The following is a 14,530-nucleotide window of genomic DNA, read 5'->3' on the forward strand; positions in this document are numbered from 1 at the left end:
ATTCGCTTGGATTCCTCCTCAAAGTGCCTTTTCAAGCTCTTTTTGGTCTCCTCCAGCTCTTCCCTGACGTCCCAGCCACACTGGAGCAGGTCCTGCAGGGACCGCAGCTCGCGCTGCAGTTTCCTCAAGTCCCACTTCTTCGCACACGCCTGTTGTCTGCCTTTTGCCTGAAAGAAACAACGGAATTCGACTTTAACATATTCCCACCAATCGCTGATGCACTTGAACAGACATTTGTCATTTCGCCATACAAGGTAAGCATCCCTAAGTTCCTCCATGACCTCCCTCTGCTCCAACAGGGCACAATTCAACTTCCAGGAGCCCGGGCCAGGTGGGAATCCATGGCCCAGAGTCCCCCGGAATCGAATGGCCCTGTGGTCAGAGAAGAAGCAGGGGACCATAGAGTACGACACCTTTCTGACTGCTCTCGAAGTGAAGATGAAGTCTATCCGAGAACGGAGCGAGCCATCGGGGCGGCTCCACGTATAGTTTACGGAGCCGTTCCCGATGGCCCCGACAACGTCCTGCAAGGATGCCTCCGTCACCATCTCAATCAGCAGTTTAGACGTCACGTCCAGGTTGGCGGATGTGCCAGAACTGCGCCCGTCCACCTCAATGGGGCAGTTGAAGTCACCACCCAACACTACTGCTCTAGTGGTGGCGAGTTCAGCCCGCAGGGCCTGGAGAACCTCCAGTCGGACATCCCTCTCAGGGGAGGCATACACGCTGATGAGCCGCACGGGCTCACCCGCCCAGGAACCGTCCGCGACAAGAAGTCTGCCACAGACGAGCTCCCGGACGGAATCAAGTGCAAAGTTACCTCCCCTGATCAGGATGGCCACCCCCGCAGACCTATTGTCGCCCCCACCAGACCAGTAGGAAGGGCCGTGAGGCCACTGCCTGGCCAGATGGTTGTAAGACCTAGAAGCAGACAAAGCACATTCCTGCAACATGTAAACATCACACCTCTGGGAATCTAAGAACGTAAGAACAGTCTGAAATCTAAACCAAGCTCTAATACTCCTCACATTAATGCAGAAGATGTTGAGATCAGCCATGGGAATAAAAAGAGAGGTTAGTTCTGATACTAGTTACCAGTCTGGTCGGACGGGTCCTCTTCTCTGGCGCCTGTCGGCTCGTGTGGCTTCTCGTAGCGCCCTTCCAAGAACTCGTCGTAGACCGTGTTGGACGGGGTGTCCAGGATTTTCTTAACCTCTGGGTCCTGCAGCAGCTCCTCCATAGATTGAGCTTGGACTGGCTCTGCTTGGACCTGCTCCACTTGGGCCTGCTCCATCACCTCCTCTCCTTCTGAAGCCTCAAGGCTCTCGCAGACCTGCTCCATCTCCTCCTCCTCATCTGAAGCTTGAGGGGTCTCGCAGGTCTCGATTATCTTTCTTTTGTGGGACTCTTCTGATACGTTGTCCCTTCCTTTCCTCTTCCTCTGTATGGTACCTGGGGGAGGAAGCACAGGAAAGTCCTCCGAAGGGCGGGCACCAGCAGCTGGAGGGGGGTTAGGTGCTGCTGGGCCAGGAGAGAAAGGAGGCTGGGTGGGGCGGGGGGCAGGAGAGAGTGCCCGGGCAGGGGAGGACGGGGCAGGGGTGGGCCGGGCAGGGGAGGACGGGGCAGGGGTGGGCCGGGCAGGGGAGGACGGGGCAGGGGTGGGCCGGGGTGGGGTACGGGGGGCAGGGGTGGGCCGGGGTGGGGTACGGGGGGCAGGGGTGGGGCGGGATGGGGCAGGAGGGGCGGGGGTGGGACGGGATGGGGCAGGAGGGGCAGGGGTGGGACGGGATGGGGCAGGAGGGGCAGGGGTGGGACGGGATGGGGCAGGGGTGGGACGGGATGGGGCAGGGGTGGGGCGGGATGGGGCAGGAGATGGGGCGGGAGGGGCAGGGGATGGGGCGGGAGGGGCAGGGGAGGGGCGGGACGGGGCAGGGGTGGTGGCTTTCGCCTTCTTACCCTCCTTGGTCGGCTTGGCCATCCGTGGTGTTGGCTCCGGAGCTGGGGCTGGCTTCGGTGCTCTCGCTGCCACAGATGCCCATGTTCTCTCCCTCTGGGGGCAGTCCTTGTAGCTGTGGGCTGCCAGTCCGCAGAGGTTGCAGGTCTTGCTCTTGGGGCAGTCCTTGGTCGTGTGACCTGTCACACGGCAATACCTGCAGGCATCCTCCGTACAGTCCTTGCCCTCGTGGCCCATCTTGCCACATCTCCTGCAGGTCTGCGGCATGTCCGGGTAGAAGATAAGTCCTGTGGAGTTGCCCAAGGAAAATGTCGTTGGCAGGTGCTGTAGTCCGTCTGGAGAAGCAGGGTTCTTGTTGAGTCTGACGACCACAGACCACTTGCAGGTCCAGTATCCGAGTGAGTTCAGGATGCGGGTGGGCTCCCTCACCACGGTGCAGAAGCGCTTCAGGAAGGTCGAGATGTCCGTGCCTGGGGTGTGTGGGTTCCGCATTGAGACCGTCACCCGCCTCTCCTCTCTTTGAATAAGGCAGTTGCCCACAAAGCGAGAGAAAGGGGATTCGGGACTCGCCGCTTTCACCACCTCCCAGTATCTTCTACAGGTCCCAATGGTTGCAAAGGTGATGTAGAAGATTCCCGAAAAGAAGGTTGCTATTCCCAGGGTGTCAGCCGTGGGGAAGCCTTGATCCGCCAGCATCTTCTTGCAGAACACATCGTGGGACATGTCCGGCACCCTTCCGTCCACGGGCTTGAGCTTCAAGGCAACAGTCTGCCTCATCCAGGGCTCCAGGGTTGGAGCTTCCAGGTTAGGAATTCTGCCGCCCTTCTGCCTTGCCGTGGTGGAGGTTGAAGCTTGCTGTGGTTGGGGCTGGACCTCCAGGCCTTGCCCTGCAGCCTCCTGGGTGGACTTGCTGGTTGAGGCCATGGCTTCTTCCAGCAGGCTCTTTTCCGCTTCCTTGCTTGCTTGTGGAGAGAGGCTTCGCAAAGTCTTCTTTCCCGGGTGGGAGGAGCTATGCAGATCCGGTCTCGGTGGGAGGAGCTATGCAAATCCTTCTCCAGGGGCAGCGAGTTTCTTCGAAAAGATTCTGCGCCGCCTTCCTCTTCGCCGCTGTTCCGGAATTCACCGCCGATTCCCTTCTTCCAGGTTCTTCGTCGGCTTCTTCCGGAGCTGCAGTCTTCAAGATCTTCTCCTTCTTCAGATGTTCCGAGGCAGGCAGGAGACGATCTTCAGGTGGTATGCTCTAGAGAAATGCGGTTCTAATAAGAACGAAAAGTACTGCAATCGTACTACGCAAAATCTCTACCACAATGCTTGGAGTTCTTCAGACCGTAGCGATCATGGTATCTCCCCTGCCAGGTAAGTATTAAATATTAAACTGATAAGAACAGATACTACACTTGATCTTAGCCAAAAGGCCGAGAAGCGATAACCGTGAAAGGGGCGGGCCCAACAAGGTGCCCTTCATGGGCACTATCACTGCTTGCTGTCAGGGAGGCTGCCAGACAATTTTCCATGCACACTCTGGGCTGGGGGGCAGTCAACCACCAGTACACACAGCAGAACCTAAACCCATACCATTATTGCTAAGCAGCAAGACAGGGGCCCATTGCACTCCCACGGGGCCTTTTTAAATGCAATCCATAACCCGGATTTGCCAGGAACCCTTCTTACTCCTCCTACTTGCATGTGACACTGGGCTTAGGATCTGCATAGGAAACACACACACAAGCACACACCTACCTTTGTTGCCTGCAGATGCCTCCTTGGCTGTCCCCAAACGGTATCAAACCAACACCCACGGGAAGCTGTAAGCATAGAGGACATGCCTGCACCCCATTGGACTTACCTGTGTGGGTTAAACCCGGGTTATTTGACAACCTATGGCGGTGATGGTTCTGCTCAGGCAGAGCAGTGCTGATGCTCCTCATAAAGCTGTCGCTGCTGTGAAGGTTCTAGGTGACATCACAAATCCCTATGGTTACATACACAACAAAGCTGGGTTGTTGTTTTTTACACTCTGCAAGGCCTGTGGAAGTGAGTGACATCATAGCACTGTAGTTCTGAGGGTTCTAGATGGATGCAACAATCTCCTGTTGCTTCTATGAAGGCCATAATAGACGACATCACCAAACAGCTCCATAGTCACATACACAGCAAAGGAGAGATGTTGTTTACACCTAGTGATGTCAGTGGTATTGAGTGACATCACAGCACAGTGCTAAGGCTCCTGGGCCTGGACACAGCAGCGGCTGCAATATCTCAACGGAGAATACGTTTATATATATGTGTGTGTGTGCGCGTATATATATATATATATATATATATATATATATATATATATATATTTCTCCGCCGAAATCACTTTTAAACCCATTTCCACCTTTTTTTCCCTTCTCTTCCTCTTACTTTTTTTTCACGTTTTTTACGTTTTTCTCCTTTTCGCCTCTTTTCTGGGCGTATTATTCTTCTTTTTCTTCTTTTTTTTCGTCTAATGCATACCCCATCAGTGCAGCAACGCTTATTCAATACCGCCAGCAGATGGAGACACTGGGGGATAATTTTCTAAGGATTTATACTGATTTTTCCTGTCTGAATTTGTCGCACAGAAAGTTGCAGGCCAAATATGTGTGACATTTCTGCGACTTTAGCTTCTAGAGCATTTTTACAACATTATACATAGGTGCTGAATACATAAAAAGCGACTGTTCAGCGACAGACAAGTCGCATCGGCTGAAAGTAGGCCAGAATGTCAGTCCATGTTGGAGCAGGTTTAGATACAGTCTAAAGTATAGATCTCAAAGTCTGTGCACAGAATTTAGCAAGGGCCTCGCACCTTCTGATGCATCAGGTAGGTGCACAATAGCATAGCCTAACCCTCTGTACTTTGGTCTATATTGATGCGGGACATAGACAGCCAGCTGATGACCAATCCATTAGTGCAATGGATGGCTGGAAGCATTTGTCTTTGCCTTTGCAATACCACAGAAGCAATGCATGGTCAATGTACAGCAATGACACACCTGTGTGAACAGCCAGGAGACCCCCCCCCCCCCCATGTTATGTTACATAGTTACATAGTTAGTACGGTCGAAAAAAGACATATGTCCATCAAGTTCAACCAGGGAATTAAGGGGTAGGGGTGTGGCGCGATATTGGGGAAGGGATGAGATTTTATATTTCTTCATAAGCATTAATCTTATTTTGTCAATTAGGAACATTCAGCACCCACCCGCTATCAAGGCAGCTGCCTATCATGTCATGCCCTACCTGCACAGGTGTGCTGGCTACTCAAATGATCCAATTAAGGAGGCCATTTAGTCAGCAGCAGCAGAAGTCCTGTGCCTGGACGCTCCAACAGCGGCCAGACACAAGCAGAAGCAGAAGCAGCAGAAGCAGCAGAAGCAGCAGCAGCACCACCTTTTGTTTTTTGGCTGCAGCAGCAGCAAGGCCCACAGGGCTGGCTAGCTGGCTAGCCAGCAAGCAGGTAGCAATGAAAGTAGGAATCTTTCTTTTTAACCCTGTAAGGGGGTGGTGCACTGTACCCGAAGATACTGCCATATCGGGTCAATGCATAGGGCGACGGAAGCAAGCTTCGAAATCGGCCCCCGTTCTCAAAAATCTATTTAATATATGGTCCCCAGATAGGGGACGTATCAGATATTAAACTGATAAGAACAGATACTACACTTGATCTTAGCCAAAAGGCCGAGAAGCGATAACCGTGAAAGGGGCGGGCCCAACAAGGTGCCCTTCATGGGCACTATCACTGCTTGCTGTCAGGGAGGCTGCCAGACAATTTTCCATGCACACTCTGGGCTGGGGGGCAGTCAACCACCAGTACACACAGCAGAACCTAAACCCATACCATTATTGCTAAGCAGCAAGACAGGGGCCCATTGCACTCCCACGGGGCCTTTTTAAATGCAATCCATAACCCGGATTTGCCAGGAACCCTTCTTACTCCTCCTACTTGCATGTGACACTGGGCTTAGGATCTGCATAGGAAACACACACACAAGCACACACCTACCTTTGTTGCCTGCAGATGCCTCCTTGGCTGTCCCCAAACGGTATCAAACCAACACCCACGGGAAGCTGTAAGCATAGAGGACATGCCTGCACCCCATTGGACTTACCTGTGTGGGTTAAACCCGGGTTATTTGACAACCTATGGCGGTGATGGTTCTGCTCAGGCAGAGCAGTGCTGATGCTCCTCATAAAGCTGTCGCTGCTGTGAAGGTTCTAGGTGACATCACAAATCCCTATGGTTACATACACAACAAAGCTGGGTTGTTGTTGTTTACACTCTGCAAGGCCTGTGGAAGTGAGTGACATCATAGCACTGTAGTTCTGAGGGTTCTAGATGGATGCAACAATCTCCTGTTGCTTCTATGAAGGCCATAATAGACGACATCACCAAACAGCTCCATAGTCACATACACAGCAAAGGAGAGATGTTGTTTACACCTAGTGATGTCAGTGGTATTGAGTGACATCACAGCACAGTGCTAAGGCTCCTGGGCCTGGACACAGCAGCGGCTGCAATATCTCAACGGAGAATACGTTTATATATATGTGTGTGTGTGCGCGTATATATATATATATATATATATATATATATATATATATTTCTCCGCCGAAATCACTTTTAAACCCATTTCCACCTTTTTTTCCCTTCTCTTCCTCTTACTTTTTTTTCACGTTTTTTTACGTTTTTCTCCTTTTCGCCTCTTTTCTGGGCGTATTATTCTTCTTTTTCTTCTTTTTTTTCGTCTAATGCATACCCCATCAGTGCAGCAATGCTTATTCAATACCGCCAGCAGATGGAGACACTGGGGGATAATTTTCTAAGGATTTATACTGATTTTTCCTGTCTGAATTTGTCGCACAGAAAGTTGCAGGCCAAATATGTGTGACATTTCTGCGACTTTAGCTTCTAGAGCATTTTTACAACATTATACATAGGTGCTGAATACATAAAAAGCGACTGTTCAGCGACAGACAAGTCGCATCGGCTGAAAGTAGGCCAGAATGTCAGTCCATGTTGGAGCAGGTTTAGATACAGTCTAAAGTATAGATCTCAAAGTCTGTGCACAGAATTTAGCAAGGGCCTCGCACCTTCTGATGCATCAGGTAGGTGCACAATAGCATAGCCTAACCCTCTGTACTTTGGTCTATATTGATGCGGGACATAGACAGCCAGCTGATGACCAATCCATTAGTGCAATGGATGGCTGGAAGCATTTGTCTTTGCCTTTGCAATACCACAGAAGCAATGCATGGTCAATGTACAGCAATGACACACCTGTGTGAACAGCCAGGAGACCCCCCCCATGTTATGTTACATAGTTACATAGTTAGTACGGTCGAAAAAAGACATATGTCCATCAAGTTCAACCAGGGAATTAAGGGGTAGGGGTGTGGCGCGATATTGGGGAAGGGATGAGATTTTATATTTCTTCATAAGCATTAATCTTATTTTGTCAATTAGGAACATTCAGCACCCACCCGCTATCAAGGCAGCTGCCTATCATGTCATGCCCTACCTGCACAGGTGTGCTGGCTACTCAAATGATCCAATTAAGGAGGCCATTTAGTCAGCAGCAGCAGAAGTCCTGTGCCTGGACGCTCCAACAGCGGCCAGACACAAGCAGAAGCAGAAGCAGCAGAAGCAGCAGCAGCACCACCTTTTGTTTTTTGGCTGCTGCAGCAGCAGCAAGGCCCACAGGGCTGGCTAGCTGGCTAGCCAGCAAGCAGGTAGCAATGAAAGTAGGAATCTTTCTTTTTAACCCTGTAAGGGGGTGGTGCACTGTACCCGAAGATACTGCCATATCGGGTCAATGCATAGGGCGACGGAAGCAAGCTTCGAAATCGGCCCCCGTTCTCAAAAATCCATTTAATATATGGTCCCCAGATAGGGGACGTATCAGATATTAAACTGATAAGAACAGATACTACACTTGATCTTAGCCAAAAGGCCGAGAAGCGATAACCGTGAAAGGGGCGGGCCCAACAAGGTGCCCTTCATGGGCACTATCACTGCTTGCTGTCAGGGAGGCTGCCAGACAATTTTCCATGCACACTCTGGGCTGGGGGGCAGTCAACCACCAGTACACACAGCAGAACCTAAACCCATACCATTATTGCTAAGCAGCAAGACAGGGGCCCATTGCACTCCCACGGGGCCTTTTTAAATGCAATCCATAACCCGGATTTGCCAGGAACCCTTCTTACTCCTCCTACTTGCATGTGACACTGGGCTTAGGATCTGCATAGGAAACACACACACAAGCACACACCTACCTTTGTTGCCTGCAGATGCCTCCTTGGCTGTCCCCAAACGGTATCAAACCAACACCCACGGGAAGCTGTAAGCATAGAGGACATGCCTGCACCCCATTGGACTTACCTGTGTGGGTTAAACCCGGGTTATTTGACAACCTATGGCGGTGATGGTTCTGCTCAGGCAGAGCAGTGCTGATGCTCCTCATAAAGCTGTCGCTGCTGTGAAGGTTCTAGGTGACATCACAAATCCCTATGGTTACATACACAACAAAGCTGGGTTGTTGTTGTTTACACTCTGCAAGGCCTGTGGAAGTGAGTGACATCATAGCACTGTAGTTCTGAGGGTTCTAGATGGATGCAACAATCTCCTGTTGCTTCTATGAAGGCCATAATAGACGACATCACCAAACAGCTCCATAGTCACATACACAGCAAAGGAGAGATGTTGTTTACACCTAGTGATGTCAGTGGTATTGAGTGACATCACAGCACAGTGCTAAGGCTCCTGGGCCTGGACACAGCAGCGGCTGCAATATCTCAACGGAGAATACGTTTATATATATGTGTGTGTGTGCGCGTATATATATATATATATATATATATATATATATATATATATATTTCTCCGCCGAAATCACTTTTAAACCCATTTCCACCTTTTTTTCCCTTCTCTTCCTCTTACTTTTTTTTCACGTTTTTTTTACGTTTTTCTCCTTTTCGCCTCTTTTCTGGGCGTATTATTCTTCTTTTTCTTCTTTTTTTTCGTCTAATGCATACCCCATCAGTGCAGCAATGCTTATTCAATACCGCCAGCAGATGGAGACACTGGGGGATAATTTTCTAAGGATTTATACTGATTTTTCCTGTCTGAATTTGTCGCACAGAAAGTTGCAGGCCAAATATGTGTGACATTTCTGCGACTTTAGCTTCTAGAGCATTTTTACAACATTATACATAGGTGCTGAATACATAAAAAGCGACTGTTCAGCGACAGACAAGTCGCATCGGCTGAAAGTAGGCCAGAATGTCAGTCCATGTTGGAGCAGGTTTAGATACAGTCTAAAGTATAGATCTCAAAGTCTGTGCACAGAATTTAGCAAGGGCCTCGCACCTTCTGATGCATCAGGTAGGTGCACAATAGCATAGCCTAACCCTCTGTACTTTGGTCTATATTGATGCGGGACATAGACAGCCAGCTGATGACCAATCCATTAGTGCAATGGATGGCTGGAAGCATTTGTCTTTGCCTTTGCAATACCACAGAAGCAATGCATGGTCAATGTACAGCAATGACACACCTGTGTGAACAGCCAGGAGACCCCCCCCCCCCCCCCATGTTATGTTACATAGTTACATAGTTAGTACGGTCGAAAAAAGACATATGTCCATCAAGTTCAACCAGGGAATTAAGGGGTAGGGGTGTGGCGCGATATTGGGGAAGGGATGAGATTTTATATTTCTTCATAAGCATTAATCTTATTTTGTCAATTAGGAACATTCAGCACCCACCCGCTATCAAGGCAGCTGCCTATCATGTCATGCCCTACCTGCACAGGTGTGCTGGCTACTCAAATGATCCAATTAAGGAGGCCATTTAGTCAGCAGCAGCAGAAGTCCTGTGCCTGGACGCTCCAACAGCGGCCAGACACAAGCAGAAGCAGAAGCAGCAGAAGCAGCAGCAGCACCACCTTTTGTTTTTTGGCTGCTGCAGCAGCAGCAAGGCCCACAGGGCTGGCTAGCTGGCTAGCCAGCAAGCAGGTAGCAATGAAAGTAGGAATCTTTCTTTTTAACCCTGTAAGGGGGTGGTGCACTGTACCCGAAGATACTGCCATATCGGGTCAATGCATAGGGCGACGGAAGCAAGCTTCGAAATCGGCCCCCGTTCTCAAAAATCCATTTAATATATGGTCCCCAGATAGGGGACGTATCAGATATTAAACTGATAAGAACAGATACTACACTTGATCTTAGCCAAAAGGCCGAGAAGCGATAACCGTGAAAGGGGCGGGCCCAACAAGGTGCCCTTCATGGGCACTATCACTGCTTGCTGTCAGGGAGGCTGCCAGACAATTTTCCATGCACACTCTGGGCTGGGGGGCAGTCAACCACCAGTACACACAGCAGAACCTAAACCCATACCATTATTGCTAAGCAGCAAGACAGGGGCCCATTGCACTCCCACGGGGCCTTTTTAAATGCAATCCATAACCCGGATTTGCCAGGAACCCTTCTTACTCCTCCTACTTGCATGTGACACTGGGCTTAGGATCTGCATAGGAAACACACACACAAGCACACACCTACCTTTGTTGCCTGCAGATGCCTCCTTGGCTGTCCCCAAACGGTATCAAACCAACACCCACGGGAAGCTGTAAGCATAGAGGACATGCCTGCACCCCATTGGACTTACCTGTGTGGGTTAAACCCGGGTTATTTGACAACCTATGGCAGTGATGGTTCTGCTCAGGCAGAGCAGTGCTGATGCTCCTCATAAAGCTGTCGCTGCTGTGAAGGTTCTAGGTGACATCACAAATCCCTATGGTTACATACACAACAAAGCTGGGTTGTTGTTGTTTACACTCTGCAAGGCCTGTGGAAGTGAGTGACATCATAGCACTGTAGTTCTGAGGGTTCTAGATGGATGCAACAATCTCCTGTTGCTTCTATGAAGGCCATAATAGACGACATCACCAAACAGCTCCATAGTCACATACACAGCAAAGGAGAGATGTTGTTTACACCTAGTGATGTCAGTGGTATTGAGTGACATCACAGCACAGTGCTAAGGCTCCTGGGCCTGGACACAGCAGCGGCTGCAATATCTCAACGGAGAATACGTTTATATATATGTGTGTGTGTGCGCGTATATATATATATATATATATATATATATATTTCTCCGCCGAAATCACTTTTAAACCCATTTCCACCTTTTTTTCCCTTCTCTTCCTCTTACTTTTTTTTCACGTTTTTTTACGTTTTTCTCCTTTTCGCCTCTTTTCTGGGCGTATTATTCTTCTTTTTCTTCTTTTTTTTCGTCTAATGCATACCCCATCAGTGCAGCAATGCTTATTCAATACCGCCAGCAGATGGAGACACTGGGGGATAATTTTCTAAGGATTTATACTGATTTTTCCTGTCTGAATTTGTCGCACAGAAAGTTGCAGGCCAAATATGTGTGACATTTCTGCGACTTTAGCTTCTAGAGCATTTTTACAACATTATACATAGGTGCTGAATACATAAAAAGCGACTGTTCAGCGACAGACAAGTCGCATCGGCTGAAAGTAGGCCAGAATGTCAGTCCATGTTGGAGCAGGTTTAGATACAGTCTAAAGTATAGATCTCAAAGTCTGTGCACAGAATTTAGCAAGGGCCTCGCACCTTCTGATGCATCAGGTAGGTGCACAATAGCATAGCCTAACCCTCTGTACTTTGGTCTATATTGATGCGGGACATAGACAGCCAGCTGATGACCAATCCATTAGTGCAATGGATGGCTGGAAGCATTTGTCTTTGCCTTTGCAATACCACAGAAGCAATGCATGGTCAATGTACAGCAATGACACACCTGTGTGAACAGCCAGGAGACCCCCCCCCCCCCCATGTTATGTTACATAGTTACATAGTTAGTACGGTCGAAAAAAGACATATGTCCATCAAGTTCAACCAGGGAATTAAGGGGTAGGGGTGTGGCGCGATATTGGGGAAGGGATGAGATTTTATATTTCTTCATAAGCATTAATCTTATTTTGTCAATTAGGAACATTCAGCACCCACCCGCTATCAAGGCAGCTGCCTATCATGTCATGCCCTACCTGCACAGGTGTGCTGGCTACTCAAATGATCCAATTAAGGAGGCCATTTAGTCAGCAGCAGCAGAAGTCCTGTGCCTGGACGCTCCAACAGCGGCCAGACACAAGCAGAAGCAGAAGCAGCAGAAGCAGCAGCAGCACCACCTTTTGTTTTTTGGCTGCTGCAGCAGCAGCAAGGCCCACAGGGCTGGCTAGCTGGCTAGCCAGCAAGCAGGTAGCAATGAAAGTAGGAATCTTTCTTTTTAACCCTGTAAGGGGGTGGTGCACTGTACCCGAAGATACTGCCATATCGGGTCAATGCATAGGGCGACGGAAGCAAGCTTCGAAATCGGCCCCCGTTCTCAAAAATCCATTTAATATATGGTCCCCAGATAGGGGACGTATCAGATATTAAACTGATAAGAACAGATTTTTTTTTTTTTTTTTTTTTTAAGCCGAGGAACGTGCTTTCGATTCACCCAAAGTGCAAGAAAAAGTGCAAACGTGTTACACTAAAAAAAACGTGCACAAAGGATGCGGTCTATCGCAAGCCCTTCTCCGATAGGAGAGAGGCCCCCCAACAAACCTTACCCTTCGCCTCCGGACCAAAAGGTACCTGCGAGGTTCCAGGTTCGATGTCCCTTTTCGCCGAAGCTACTAGGGGACCACAAATGCTCCCGGCATCCCCCTTGGCGTTAGCCAAGGTATCTGCCCGCAGAGCCGATTACGGTAGGTACCCTGCCAAAGCAGGAGTACCCGGGGTGTTTGCAGGGAGGTGCGGAACCTAATGGCCACACACACCTCCCCTAGACCGCCAGGAGGGACACCCAGAAGGGCTACCGCATCCTGACAAATCCTGTGAACACACAACACGCAAAAAGTGACACAGTGAGACAAAAAAGAAATAAATAAGTGAATGTGTGCAGATATACTGCCCGGACATCCGGCCGGATCTATAAAAATTTCTCTGATCCTAGCCAGAAGGCCGGGAATCAAGAGGTGAGTGCCACAAGGTGAAGAGATTATGGTGCCCGTGCTTCAACTCAGTGAGTCTATTCTCCCAGTGAGTTTCGGCACCTCGGGGTCACCACTCCCCGAGGCACAAAAGTACCTCGGCTCTAGACCCTCTCAGCCTCATGGCGAGACCCGGAGGGAACAGGTCACATCGGGGCAGCCGTCGAGCTGATTCCTCAGAACCAGCCCCGGAAAGCCCTGGTACACCTGCATTCTCCATGCAGCACCCATCCCCACCAGCATTAAACTGATAAGAACAGATACTACACTTGATCTTAGCCAAAAGGCCGAGAAGCGATAACCGTGAAAGGGGCGGGCCCAACAAGGTGCCCTTCATGGGCACTATCACTGCTTGCTGTCAGGGAGGCTGCCAGACAATTTTCCATGCACACTCTGGGCTGGGGGGCAGTCAACCACCAGTACACACAGCAGAACCTAAACCCATACCATTATTGCTAAGCAGCAAGACAGGGGCCCATTGCACTCCCACGGGGCCTTTTTAAATGCAATCCATAACCCGGATTTGCCAGGAACCCTTCTTACTCCTCCTACTTGCATGTGACACTGGGCTTAGGATCTGCATAGGAAACACACACACAAGCACACACCTACCTTTGTTGCCTGCAGATGCCTCCTTGGCTGTCCCCAAACGGTATCAAACCAACACCCACGGGAAGCTGTAAGCATAGAGGACATGCCTGCACCCCATTGGACTTACCTGTGTGGGTTAAACCCGGGTTATTTGACAACCTATGGCGGTGATGGTTCTGCTCAGGCAGAGCAGTGCTGATGCTCCTCATAAAGCTGTCGCTGCTGTGAAGGTTCTAGGTGACATCACAAATCCCTATGGTTACATACACAACAAAGCTGGGTTGTTGTTGTTTACACTCTGCAAGGCCTGTGGAAGTGAGTGACATCATAGCACTGTAGTTCTGAGGGTTCTAGATGGATGCAACAATCTCCTGTTGCTTCTATGAAGGCCATAATAGACGACATCACCAAACAGCTCCATAGTCACATACACAGCAAAGGAGAGATGTTGTTTACACCTAGTGATGTCAGTGGTATTGAGTGACATCACAGCACAGTGCTAAGGCTCCTGGGCCTGGACACAGCAGCGGCTGCAATATCTCAACGGAGAATACGTTTATATATATGTGTGTGTGTGTGTGCGCGTATATATATATATATATATATATATATATATATATATATATATATTTCTCCGCCGAAATCACTTTTAAACCCATTTCCACCTTTTTTTCCCTTCTCTTCCTCTTACTTTTTTTTCACGTTTTTTTACGTTTTTCTCCTTTTCGCCTCTTTTCTGGGCGTATTATTCTTCTTTTTCTTCTTTTTTTTCGTCTAATGCATACCCCATCAGTGCAGCAATGCTTATTCAATACCGCCAGCAGATGGAGACACTGGGGGATAATTTTCTAAGGATTTATACTGATTTTTCCTGTCTGAATTTGTCGCACAG

General features: G+C 49.3%; 3 non-coding genes and 3 pseudogenes across 3 annotated transcripts; all 6 read right to left on the bottom strand.

Moving 5' to 3' along the window:
• Positions 1-3,202: 3,202 nt before the first annotated feature.
• On the bottom strand, positions 3,203-3,381 carry LOC130349801 (U2 spliceosomal RNA; annotated as a pseudogene).
• Positions 3,382-5,480: 2,099 nt separating this feature from the next.
• On the bottom strand, positions 5,481-5,671 carry LOC130349745 (U2 spliceosomal RNA). The gene has a single exon (XR_008887011.1). It is a non-coding gene; the product is annotated as a U2 spliceosomal RNA (small nuclear RNA).
• Positions 5,672-7,753: 2,082 nt separating this feature from the next.
• Positions 7,754-7,944, bottom strand: LOC130349765 (U2 spliceosomal RNA). The gene has a single exon (XR_008887023.1). It is a non-coding gene; the product is annotated as a U2 spliceosomal RNA (small nuclear RNA).
• Positions 7,945-10,039: 2,095 nt separating this feature from the next.
• Positions 10,040-10,230, bottom strand: LOC130349777 (U2 spliceosomal RNA). Its single transcript, XR_008887034.1, has one exon. It is a non-coding gene; the product is annotated as a U2 spliceosomal RNA (small nuclear RNA).
• A 2,080-nt stretch (positions 10,231-12,310) lies between these two features.
• On the bottom strand, positions 12,311-12,531 carry LOC130349799 (U2 spliceosomal RNA; annotated as a pseudogene).
• Positions 12,532-13,187: 656 nt separating this feature from the next.
• LOC130349803 (U2 spliceosomal RNA) lies at positions 13,188-13,346 on the bottom strand (annotated as a pseudogene).
• Between the last annotated feature and the right edge of the window lie 1,184 nt (positions 13,347-14,530).

Source organism: Hyla sarda, unplaced genomic scaffold (assembly GCF_029499605.1).
Source record: "Hyla sarda isolate aHylSar1 unplaced genomic scaffold, aHylSar1.hap1 scaffold_923, whole genome shotgun sequence".
NCBI classification, from domain to species: Eukaryota; Metazoa; Chordata; class Amphibia; order Anura; family Hylidae; genus Hyla; species Hyla sarda.